Below are 12,474 nucleotides of genomic sequence, written 5' to 3' on the forward strand. Positions count from 1 at the left end.
ATACCAACATGGCAATGATCTCTCAAATGGAACCCAAGTCAATCAATGAAGCTATTATTGATGATTCCTGGATTGAGGCCATGAAGGAGGAACTTTCTCAGTTTGAAAGGAACAAAGTTTGGAACCTGGTTCCAAATAATCAAGAGAAAACCATCATTGGAACAAGATGGGTTTTCAGAAACAAGCTTGATGAAAATGGTAAGGTTGTCAGAAACAAAGCAAGGTTAGTTGCTCAAGGTTACAACCAACAAGAAGGTATTGACTATGATGAGACCTTTGCACCAGTGGCAAGGTTAGAAGCCATCAGAATTCTCCTTGCATATGCTGCACATAAAAGCATTAAACTTTTTCAAATGGATGTTAAAAGTGCATTTTTAAATGGTTTTCTAAATGAGGAAGTTTATGTAAGTCAACCTCCTGGTTTCATAAGTAAAGAAAAACCAGATCATGTTTTCAAACTCACTAAAGCACTCTATGGTCTTAAACAAGCTCCTAGAGCTTGGTATGACAGACTTAGCACATTTTTAATTGAAAATGGTTTTTCAAGAGGAAAAATTGATACCACACTTTTTAGAAAAACACATGACTCTGACTTACTTATTGTTCAAGTTTATGTGGATGATATTATTTTTGGTGCCACCAAAATGAAAATGTGTGAAGAATTTTCCAACCTTATGCAAAGTGAATTTGAGATGAGCATGATGGATGAACTTGGTTTCTTCCTTGGTTTACAAATCAAACAACATCCAAATGGAATTTTCATAAGTCAAGAAAAGTATGTCAAAGACATTCTTAAGAAATATAAAATGAATGAGGCAAAAATCATGGTCACCCCTATGCATCCATCTTCAAGTTTAGATAAGGATGAGAGTGGAAAATCTATTTCTGAAAAAGAATATAGAGGCATGATAGGCTCATTATTATATTTGACTGCTAGCAGACCTGACATTATGTTTGCAGTAGGTTTATGTGCTAGATTTCAAACTTGTGCAAAAGAATCCCATTTAACTGCAGTTAAAAGGATTTTTAGATATCTAGTAGGTACTACTGATCTTGGCCTTTGGTATAGAAAAGGTTCTAGTTTTGATCTTGTAGCATATTGTGATGCTGACTATGCTGGAGACAAAGTTGAGAGGAAAAGTACAAGTGGCTCATGTCAATTCTTGGGACAAGCATTGATTGGATGGTCTTGCAGAAAGCAAAACACCATTGCACTTTCCACAACTGAAGCTGAGTATGTATCTGCAGCTAGTTGTTGCTCTCAAATTTTATGGGTAAGAAATCAGTTGGAAGACTACTCATTAAGGTACACAAGTGTTCCTATTTTCTGTGATAATACAAGTGCAATTAATCTTTCTAAGAACCCTATTCAGCATTCTAGGTCTAAACATATTGAAATAAAGCATCATTTCATTAGAGACCATGTTCAGAAAAAGAATATTGCATTAAGCTTTGTTGATACTGAAAATCAACTAGCTGACATTTTCACAAAACCCCTTGTTGAGGATAAATTCAATTTTCTTAAAGAAAAATTGTCAATCATAAAAAATCCCAATAAAGATTGATTACAGATCACTAAGGGCCTTAGACTAAACCCCTTGATGTCATCTGATGCAAATCAGATAGATCTATCATAATCAGAACATTCATCAGAATGTTCCTGAGTTCAGAATGTTCCTGAGCTCAGAATGTTCTTGAGTTCAGAATGTTCATCAGGTCAGAATGTTCATATGATCAGAATGTTCATCCTAACATTCATTCAAACAACATTCACAAGTTTGTTCATCTGGGTTTCATCCTTTCAGGATGTCCACAAAACTCAATTATGTTCAAAATTTGATTTCTGGGTCAACTATCTCATGCGTGAGATTTTGTGTTGACTTTATCCAAAAATCCTTCTATAATCTCAAGCATTTAATGTTTGGTTATAAGAAGATGAGTTTAAGGTTTAACCACCATGTAAAACCTGAACTATCAAATCAACCAATCCCTTCCATTTCCCACAAACGGCTATTTTTCTCTCTCTCTCCTCTGACCGTTACTTTTCTGCAGTTTCCTCCTTCCCAATGCAAACTGCTATCATTTTCTCTCCCTTTCTCTTTCCCTTCTGCACGATTGGTCTATATAATCAGTAACCACTTCTGATTATTCTACAACCATCTCAATCCAAACTTCCTTCTTCTCAACTCACAAAAATTTACAAACCCTCTGTTTTTCTCTCTCTCTCTCTCTCACTTACGAAGAAAATGGCAAGAACAAAAACCACTTCAAAACTCTCTGATAATGAAGTTCCTCAAGTGGAACGTTCTCAATCACCACCACCAAACGCTGCTGCTGGTCAATCCTCTGATCAACAACCACTAAGTGAAACCCCTGTTCACACTGTTCTTCCAGATGTAGTCTATCCTGCTTTTGATCCACCCAAATCCTCAAAATCAAAAGCCTCTAAGAAACCCATCACCAAACCCAGACCTATCCCTACTAGAAGATCATCTAGGATGAAGCATTCATCAAAGGAACCTAAGGTCTCACATGTGAATCTTGTCTCTGACGAAGAGAAGAAGACAGATTCAAGTGATGATGAAAGAGAAGAAGATTCTGAAGAGGATCCAGAAGAAGAAATGGAAATTCCTGAAAAGGACACTACAAAAAAACGCGCTCAATTGCGGCGGTTTTTTTCATTATTTGCGGCGGTTTTTAACCTCCGCGGAATGTTTTGCGGGATTTTTCAAAACCCCCGCTTATACTAATCCCACAAATTATTTGCGGGAGTTTTTGGCGACCGCTGGTATTCATATCAAAAACCTCCGCAATATAGGTGTTTTATTTGCAGGAGTTTTTAACCTCCTTAGATACGGCGATTTCTTTTTTCCTTTTCTTTGTTGTTTTGTGGGAGTTTTTAACCTCCTTTAACACAAGTGATATTATTTTATTTTTTTTTGCCTATTTTTTTCTTTATTTAATCTATACTTGTTTTTAATTGCAATTTATTGGTATTGCAAGATTTAAAATTTTACTAAATTAAAAAATAAATATATATCATTAATAACGTAAATGTTGTAGTCCAAAATATCCATATATAATTGAATATCAACTGTGACAATACAAAACACAATTCATGTTAGTATAAAATATGTCTTCCTCTAAAAGGGGTATTGTCATAACAAAACATAGAGTCAATATCTCTTGCCATTGTATATAATCTAAAAAACATCAGATATTACTTCCACCCCATGATCCTCTTCCGTTCAAAGGCAAATTAGGTTCACTTGCATGATCTGTCGACTGAAATTAAAATAAAAACACTTCATTAGTTAAATTATTTGACGAAGCTTCCACAAAATTACGGAAAATAAAATAAAACAAATGCCACTAGACTGATCGATCGTGCTCTGAATCAAATTAAGAAAAGCACCAAACATAACGGTCGTTCTTGGCTTACAATTACATCAGAACTTCACAACTAGCAAAACTTGAATGGTTCATTTAAATTTAAAATGCCATTTTCATCTATCATTTTGGACAGGAACTTATTAACTCTCTTCTCTAGAATCATCCTAAATTAAAAAATAAAATAACAAGAGTTCCTTCAACATATGATTCGCAATTGCAGATGTATGGTTTTAATGGACCAGAGTTCATTATTTTCTCTATCTGAAGCAAAAGCAATTGCAGGAGAACAGACATTGAATCAGTTGTTGACTGAAAATGGATGGTTTTAAAGGTAAATTTAGTTGGCTGAATTCAACTGAACAATGAACAAAGAAGCAACAACAGAGTAAGCAAAAGAGAGTTTGAACATGTAACAAAGGAGGCAGTTCAAAACACCAAATTAACACACAGTTTCACAAAGCTTTCAAGATTCACATATTTTATTTAGCACCCATTTTCTTTAAAACTTCAATAACAGCAGCAAGTAACCAACATAAAGAAACTAAGAGAAGCACAGGATACACCCCATGAAAGAAACAAAACATAAAGAAACTAAGAGAAGCACAGGCCTGGCGCATAAAAAAATAAAAACTAAAATCTAAAGCTATTGACAAAAACATTCCAATAAATCACATGATGTATTATTTAGTCAAAGAAAGTAACAAAGATAGGATCATAAAATAACTTACATTTGATGAACCAAAGAAACTAGCCACTTCATCAGGAATCCTTCCTTCTTTCATTATAATGTATGCTTTAAATGTTGATTCCAAGCTTGTAAACTTCCCTTTCCAATGGGTATCAGATGATGTAGAAGAAATGGCCGAAATATTACTCCATTATTAGTATACAATATCACCAAGTCAAAAACTAGTATGCTTCAAATCCAAACATACAACCATAATACAATAGTTTATTCAAATTTAACTTACCATTGCAGCCTTAGCTGCATCATTTACAAATGATGAATTATTTGATTTCTGGGTTTCGAGGTACAATTCTCCACGAGTTGGTTTGCGTCGATTTTCATGATTTTAACCATGACTGCATATTCATAAAGATGAGAAAATATAAGAGCTGAAATGCAAAATGAACTATATTATGACAAAATAAATAAAAGATGGGTATTGTGATTGCTAACCTTTCAAGATGGGTTTTGACAAAGCAAACTAAAGTGGATTGCGGACCGAGTGAACGTGATTGAAGCAAGATTCTGTGAACCAAAAAAAGATTGTAAAGAAACACAAATATGATTGTAAAGAAATAATTGGAAACATGAACCATCACCGCCAAGGCTAGCTACTCTTTTGTTTTCTTTTTATTAAAAAATTCCTCTAAATCAAATCATTATATAAACCATAGAGAGTATATCCCAAACAGAAAATATTGAGTCACACTGGTTGTTAATGATTTGTCCAACACAAAGTAACTTGTCAAACACAAAGTAACTATGAAAAGTAACTTTTAAAACTAAAAGGCACTCCTAACACCCAATCAGAAACAGAATCAGAAAGAAACTAAGAAAATACAAGGCACTCCTAACCACCCAAAACTAGGGACCTCACACCAAACTAAAACCACGCTGAAGCTGCAAAACTATAATTTTTGTAAACATAGCAGAACAGCAGCCAATAAACACCAAAACGACGACTCATTTAAGCCTTTAAGTCATGTAGTTGGTTCCAAGGATCCAATCTAAGTTCTGATAGTCTGATTGGTGTAGATTCTGGTGTGAACATACAATTTGGCAAATGAAAACTGTGGGAGAAAACCCCATGTCAAAATCTTTTTTTGTTTGAAAATTATCTCATCTTGAAGTTGAGCCTTTTTACATGATTTGGTACATCATGCAGCGTCATAACCTTTGGTTTTTACTTACAATTTGAACAAGGGATTTTAGTGTACATATCTTGGCAATAGTTATATATGTTATAAATACAAACATACTGATAAAAAAGTTTACCACTGCTAACAAAATCATCAAGTTCTTACATGTAATAACTAAAAACAAACTAACATCCAAAAACATATGTCACTTAGTTTGTAATCAAAAACATATTTCATAGAATAAGAAAAACACAAATTACAGAAATCACCTTTTAATGTTCTTTTAAATTGATACTTTATTCAAAGATATGAAATAAAAATATGAAGCAACATGGCAGTAACAAATGTCGTATTCTATATCCATTGGTGGTATTGACACCTCAATCCAAAAATCTAAACCACTTATTTAAGATACTTTGCCAAAATTAGAAATCTTGATATCCAAATTCTCAAACTCAGCAGTAAATAATCAATATATAAAGATGACTATGGTGATTCACTGACCTTGCAAGCTGGGTTTCCACCAGGCGTTAACCTTGATTGAGTAAATAAATCAAAAAAACCTAGTTAATACAAGATTCTGTGAACAAAAAGAAACACTAATTGGATTTCAAAGAACAGATTTGAACAAAAAAACACAAGAGTGATTCAGGGTTTAATGTTATTGAAATAGGCAAAGTTTCTAAAACCACAAAAAAAATACAATTCAAAGATTATAAACCCTAATCCCCAAATGAGATTTATCAATTAACTAAAATTGAAAAAGAATGAAAATACCTTTGAATAATTAGGGAGTGACGGAGGGTGAGAGGGTGATGAGACAGATTTCTTCAATGAGAGAGAGAGAGAGAGAGAGAGAGAGAGAGAGAAGCTATCTCTCAAAAGGCTTCTTCGATGGTAGAAGGGTTCTGAGAGAGAGAAGTTGATTCTGTGAGTGAGAAGGGTTTTTTTTTTGTTTTGTTATTGAAATAAGAAATATGAAAGAAAAAAGGGGGAAAACGAAAAAATAATGAAATATCAAAAAAGCTAGGAGGGCGCCACATGAAAAAGCAAGCGGGAGAGTGAAATCTGGGAAAAAGGTACTTCAATTTGTGGGGGTTTTAAACCCGCCGCAAAATAGTGGCAATATTTACTTTCTAATCCCTTTTTTAACTAATCTACGGGGGTTTTCTAAAACCTCCTCTAAAAAACCGCCGCAATTGAGCGCGTTTTTTGTAGTGGGAAGAAAAATTGGAAGAAGACTCTGAGCAAACTCTCTCTGAAATAGTGAAATCCATGAGAGTACACTCAAAGAAAGGAAAGAAAGTTGCCACTCCTTCTCCATCAAAAGGAAGTTCATCTTCTCAGAAAGATGATGATGAGAGTAATGAGGAAGAGTCTGAAGAAAAGACTCCTGAAGAAAAAGAGAAAATTTCTTCTAAGAAGCATGGCAAAGGAAAAGACATTGCCAGAGTTGCTGCTGTTCTAAAAGCTCAGAGAGCAGAGAAGATTGCCCTCAGACCAATGAGCAGAACTAAGTGTTTTGAGTTTGATAGCTTAAAGACAAAAGGTTGGGATCTGAAGAAATTCACAGATCCACAAGGCTGGACTAACTTTGTGTCTCTACAAGAGCACACCTATGAAGGTTTGGTTAGAGAGTTCTACACTAACTTGATTGTGAAGCAGAACAAAAGGGAAAATGAGAACTTTCTCATCTCTTCTGTAAAAGGAGTACAGATCACTATCACTCAGGATTTCCTCTCTGAAGCCTTGAAAATTCCTAATGAAGGTAACAAACTATTTTCTTGTTCTTGGTTTGATGACCTCAGAGTTAGCAAAACTCAACTCATAGCCAATTACACCAAAGAAAATCTCACCTTTAACTCCACAAATCTAGTAGATGTCCCAAAAATCCTTCACAACATGATTAGGCACACTCTAATACCAAAATGTGGATCTTTTGATGTTGTCTCTGACATGGACCTATGCATCATCCACCATCTCATAAGCAAAACCAAAATTAACCTTTGCTTTCTCATCATTCAACACATGATTGACTCATGTTTGGCAATGAAACAAACTGTGGCTGGATTGCCCTATGTAATGCACCTTACACCTATATTTCAGAAGGCAAAAGTGCCACTTGAGGGAGAACCACGCAAGCTTGACTTCATGAAGTTCACATCAAAGACTTTAGGTCAACTACGCATCACCACCTCAAATATGCCTTCCTTCACAACCTCAGGCACCTCTGGATCTTCTAAGAGGACTTCTAATCAGAATGTTCAGAAAATCAGGAAGAAAAGAAAGGTAGAAGAGATCAGAGATGAATCTCCTAAGAATACAGAAGCCAGACCTCCCTCTCCACCAGCTTTGGAGTTGTTTTCTCAAGTTTCTCAACTTGCAAAGGAGATTGTTCAAGAAGGAAGCTCTCAGTTCAAGGCATTGATTGGTGAATCAATGACTGAAGATGATGCCCAGAAGGATGATGATGCATCTCTTCAAAGGAAAGCTGAGAATGTTAAGCAAGCAACTGAGACTCATGAAGGTATATCTCAGATGGCTGGTAAGGAAAACTCTATTGATCCAAATCAAAGAGTTGAAGAAAATACTGAGAAGATAGCTCAGAATGTTGATGAAGATACTCAGGAAGTGGCAGAGATCTTAGCTTCAAACATGTCCATGGAGGAAGATGTTCAAGTTGAACAAATGTAGTTCACAACTGGGTTTGATCTCAACATTGAAGATGTCAACACTGACTTCAACAATGAAGTGTTCCAAGATGGTCATGATACCACTCAACATGTTCAGGAACCAGCTGTAGGTCAGAATGTTGAAGTCTCTGAAGCTCAGAATGTTGAAATTCCTGCTGAAGATGTTCCAGTCAGTCAGAATGATCAAGTCTCTGCTGGTTTGAATGCATCAAATGAGCCTCTTCTTGCTCAAGGTAGCCAGCTGTCAGCAGATCCAGTGCCTATGGCCTCAGGATCTTTGCCCTCTGCTGAGGTACAACTCATGGCTCAAACTGGTCAGAATGTTAACCTCTCATCCTCCACAATGGGATCTGTTGCTGGTGTAAGCAACTTTTTGGTTTCTAATCTCCCTACTCCAGACACCATTCCTTCATACACTCCACCTCCACCACCAATGAAAACCACCACCACTAGCAAGCTTCCTAATATGGCTGCTCTTTTTGACTCCCTCAATACCTTTGTGTCTGCCAACAAAGAGAAGGCTGAAGCTTCTGATGCTGTTCCACCTGCTGCACCTGCCAAGCCTTCAAGGGCTGAGAAGTTAGCCTCAAGGGCACTCAGGGTCTCCACCAAGACACACAAAATTGTCTGTGCTTTGGCTGATTGGACTGTCAAAGTCCATGCTCCTGGTCTGGCCATTGATCCACTAGTTTTTGATGATCCATCTGTGTTTGAGTCTGAACCATCCTCAGATTCTGGGGATTCAACTCCCTGAATCATTTATGATCCTGATCCCTATCCTTTTTGCAGATGACTAAAGGGGGAGAAGCTTTAGGATTTAAGTCTTAAGTTTTTCTTAGTTTTAGGCCCTAAGTAGGTCTAGTGATCAATAGTTATTGGAGTTTAGAAACTTCACTTTTTGCTTGATCACATGCTTTGAATTTCTTTTTTGTTTTTGAACCATATAATTCATGTAATTGTACTTCATGTTTTACATTAATGAATGATATTGAATTTGGTTCAAATCTGCATATTTTTATTTTATGCAATGAATTATGAAATTGAGGGGGAGCTTTTTAAAGTTCTTAAAAACTCTGCATAATGGATTATAAAAATGAGGGGGAGCATTAAAATAAATTTTCAAGCTCTGTTATTCTTCATATATAATCAAAATCCTTAATCCTAAATCATAGGTTTATCATCTTCAAAAAGGGGGAGATTGTTGAGGCAAAATCCCTAATTAATTTTAAAGATAATAAACCAATATGATTAAAGAATTAATGGACTTTGATTAATTCCTTGGTATTTAACTTGTGCTCTTGAGTGTTTTACTAAGACAGGAACAAGGTTTAAATCATACCAAGAATAAAGAAATCAAAGGACATTTGAATTCAAGATCTCACACTGAGGTCAGAAAGTTAGATCAGAATGTTGCTCAGAGATCAGAATGTTCGCACAAGAGATCAGAAGGTTGCTTTTATACAAGCCCAGAATCTCAAGAACATGGATCAAGGTCATGCAAGGCACATGTGACATAAATAAATGTCAAGAGAAGTACTTTTGCATGGATCAATCAAGCAATAAAGGCATATACAAGGATTATGTCAAAAAGGATACTTTATGTTCATTTAAGACTATGAATATTAAAGTCCTAGGAATATTCCACAAGGGAATATCATCCTAGATGTTATATTTACTGCTCTTCATTGTGTTTCACTATTAGGATTTGATTACATCAAATGGTAGTCTTACAAATCATCCTAAGTGAAACAAATGGAACATTCTGATGATCAGAATGTTCAGCTCAGCACAGGCCTACTTTATGAACAGTACAGTAGGTGAAAAGCAAAAGCAAAAGCAAAGCAAATCTATCTTGCTCAATCAGAGATAGACACGTATGAGAGTTGGTACAGAACAAGGACCACACAATCTCTCAAAGCCTGTGTATGAAGATGCAGAATCCCACTATATCCTCCTGCACCAAGTTCCAAGGCAGATCTGGCAACTGAACTTTCTGAAGTATGAAGAAAAGTCCATACTTTGGTTATTACCCAGAAATTCATATGAAAAGCATATGACACGCCCAGAACTTCATATGTTCATTCATATATGATGAACCCAGATGAAGAACATGATGAACCCAAATGAAGATCATCATGAACTCAACAACATTCTGAAGTTCATCAGAAATCAGAATGTTTGCCCAGAATTTCAAGTAAAAGCTTGTGGGACCCAGGACACATGGCATAACACCATTGGACACCCCACAACGGCTATTTGAGCCCAAGGACTCTATAAATACAGTTCAAAGGCTCAGCATTACTTGCACCATTGCAAAGCATACAAGAAAACAACTTTGATTTTGTTTGAAGCTCTTGCAAACTGAAATTGATCAATCTCTAAGGCTTTCATTACTTAGTGCAAATCAATACTCTTTGTTATCTCTAAGATAACTCCTCTCTCTTCTTCCTCCTCTGTTTGATTCACAAACATTCAACTTCCATACAAATTGTAACTAAGTCTCATCTAGCTTTAGGGGTACTAAAGTGTTAGTTTGAGCAAAGGTTGTAAAAGTCTAAGTGGGTAACTTAGCAAGAAGGTGCAAGCCTGCTGAGGCTTAGAGAATACAGGATTGTAATTGTTCAGGTGAACAAAGATTGTAAGGTGCAGGACTTGAGAGGTTATCTCAAGCATCATAGTGGAAACTCTCACAAGATTGTGAGGAGAGGACTAGCCCACATTGGGTGAACCTCTATAAATCTCTGTGTGTTCTTTCTTTCTTCCTTATACTCTTTAATTTCAGTATACACAACACACACCAACACATTTACTTTATTAATCAGTTTCTGTGTATGAACTTCAGAACGTTCTGAGTTCAGAAAGTTAACTTAACCATTCCAAGTAAACTACTTGAGAATAACTTTTAAGTTTCAGGATAATTTTTAAAGGGTCACAATTCAAACCCCCCCTTTCTTGTGACTATTTTATCTACTCCAGCTGGTACGTGGATCTTGATACCGTGTTGACGGTCGATCCATTCGCCAACTTATAACCTTTTTTATTCTTACAAGTGCACACAACTCATATATTTTTGTAATCTGGTTTCGGGCCCATATGCGGGCTCGCTAGGTTGCGCTCGTGAGAAGTGTTTATTTTGTTAGGATTGATAAGGTTGATCCAGTTGGTTTGTTTTATCTTGTTGTATTCCCGATAGGGTTGTATCTGGGTGTCCAATGTCCCCCCAGTCTCTGTATTTTTACCTTTTTATTTATTATATTTCTCTTCGCCTAAAAAAAAATCTATATGATATATAGGCTTAAAGTTTTTAGGAGGTTTGGGGATTTAGTATCCCAAATATATGGGTACACTTTCTCTTGTTGTTACTCAATTTATAAAAGGTGTCAGGATCGAACTTAAGGTTTGACTTCTGAAAATTTATGTTAATTGTTTTGACTGCTTGAATGCATTGATTAATTTTAAAAAAATATTGTCAGCAAATTTATACAGGTTGACTAAAGATGTGATAAACGTTGTATAAACAAAGGACACTGTCAAAATTTTGCTAGAAATATTTTAACTAGCATTTTGAACTATTTTACGAAAATGGTCAAAATGGAAAATGTTTCTCAAAATGTATTTGTGGGAATAAATTTATATGTGAATTATTTTGTTAACTTTAAAGGTCGCTGGAGCCCTAAAATAATTAAGGACAAATATCTTCTTTGATAAGGTTTGAGGAAAATGTCTTTAAAAATAGTTTTCAAAAAAGTGTGATTTTACTCAGTTTTGTCAAAGTTATATGATAATCTTTGAACTAGTTAAGTTTGAAAGGATTTCAAGAAGTAGTGCAAATAGAAAATGTTTCTAAAAAGTGTTTCGGTGAAATAAGGAATTTGGTGGTCATGTCATTGGAGTTATCAACTCCCCTTCTTTATAACAAAGCTCCTAAATCATTTGGGTACTAAGATCAAACCAAACTATTTCTTCATCTTTACTTTTGAGGAATATATCCACTATGATTGGACAATCAACGCAAAGTTAAGATACAACAATAAGGAGTTTGGTCAATGACTGAGATCACCCAAAACTAATATGTGAAAAACAATCATCTCTTCATGTGTGGGACGTTGCGTCGAACTGGACGAGGATTATGAGGTTGATTACTTAGATAGTCACTTTTTCTAGTTAGGCATGATGACCTCGACTGTGAAACTAGTGTATCTGGATGCAAAGACTTGACATACTCAAAGAAAGATGGTGAATGCTTAACAAAGGATAGTGTTAGCTGTGTTGGCATAGACCCCAACCAACATGTTTTGACAAATTAACTAGGCTATAAGCAACATAATTTAAACTATGATTATCAAAGACACTATTTGCTCTGTCCATCTCTGATATCAGCTCCCATCAAGCTTGGATGATATGATCAATAGCAGCCACAACAAATTTAGAGTAAATACGAGTTTATTACCACTTCAACATCTGAAACAATTGTGAGAGTGTTCCAATTTAGAGCTTTAGCCTCCAACAATGTTCCCCAGGA

The 12,474-nt window shown here is 35.5% G+C and overlaps 1 long non-coding RNA gene and 1 pseudogene across 3 annotated transcripts; one reads left to right on the forward strand and one right to left on the reverse strand.

Annotated features, from left to right (window-relative positions):
- Positions 1–2,246: 2,246 nt before the first annotated feature.
- LOC146927456 (uncharacterized) lies at positions 2,247–8,706 on the forward strand (annotated as a pseudogene).
- Positions 3,058–6,479, reverse strand: LOC146927457 (uncharacterized). Of its 3 annotated transcripts, none has more exons than XR_015005677.1 (6): positions 6,037–6,479; positions 5,764–5,794; positions 4,574–4,645; positions 4,365–4,476; positions 4,122–4,214; positions 3,058–3,285 (listed from the first exon to the last, which is right to left on the reverse strand). It is a non-coding gene; the product is annotated as an uncharacterized LOC146927457 (long non-coding RNA). The 3 variants fall into 3 exon arrangements; XR_015005678.1 differs by having other exon boundaries at positions 4,122–4,219; XR_015005676.1 differs by having other exon boundaries at positions 4,122–4,266.
- Positions 8,707–12,474: the final 3,768 nt, after the last annotated feature.

Source organism: Medicago sativa, chromosome 4 (genome assembly GCF_051527215.1).
Source record: "Medicago sativa cultivar Bolivia chromosome 4, Bolivia_mono, whole genome shotgun sequence".
Taxonomy (NCBI): domain Eukaryota; kingdom Viridiplantae; phylum Streptophyta; class Magnoliopsida; order Fabales; family Fabaceae; genus Medicago; species Medicago sativa.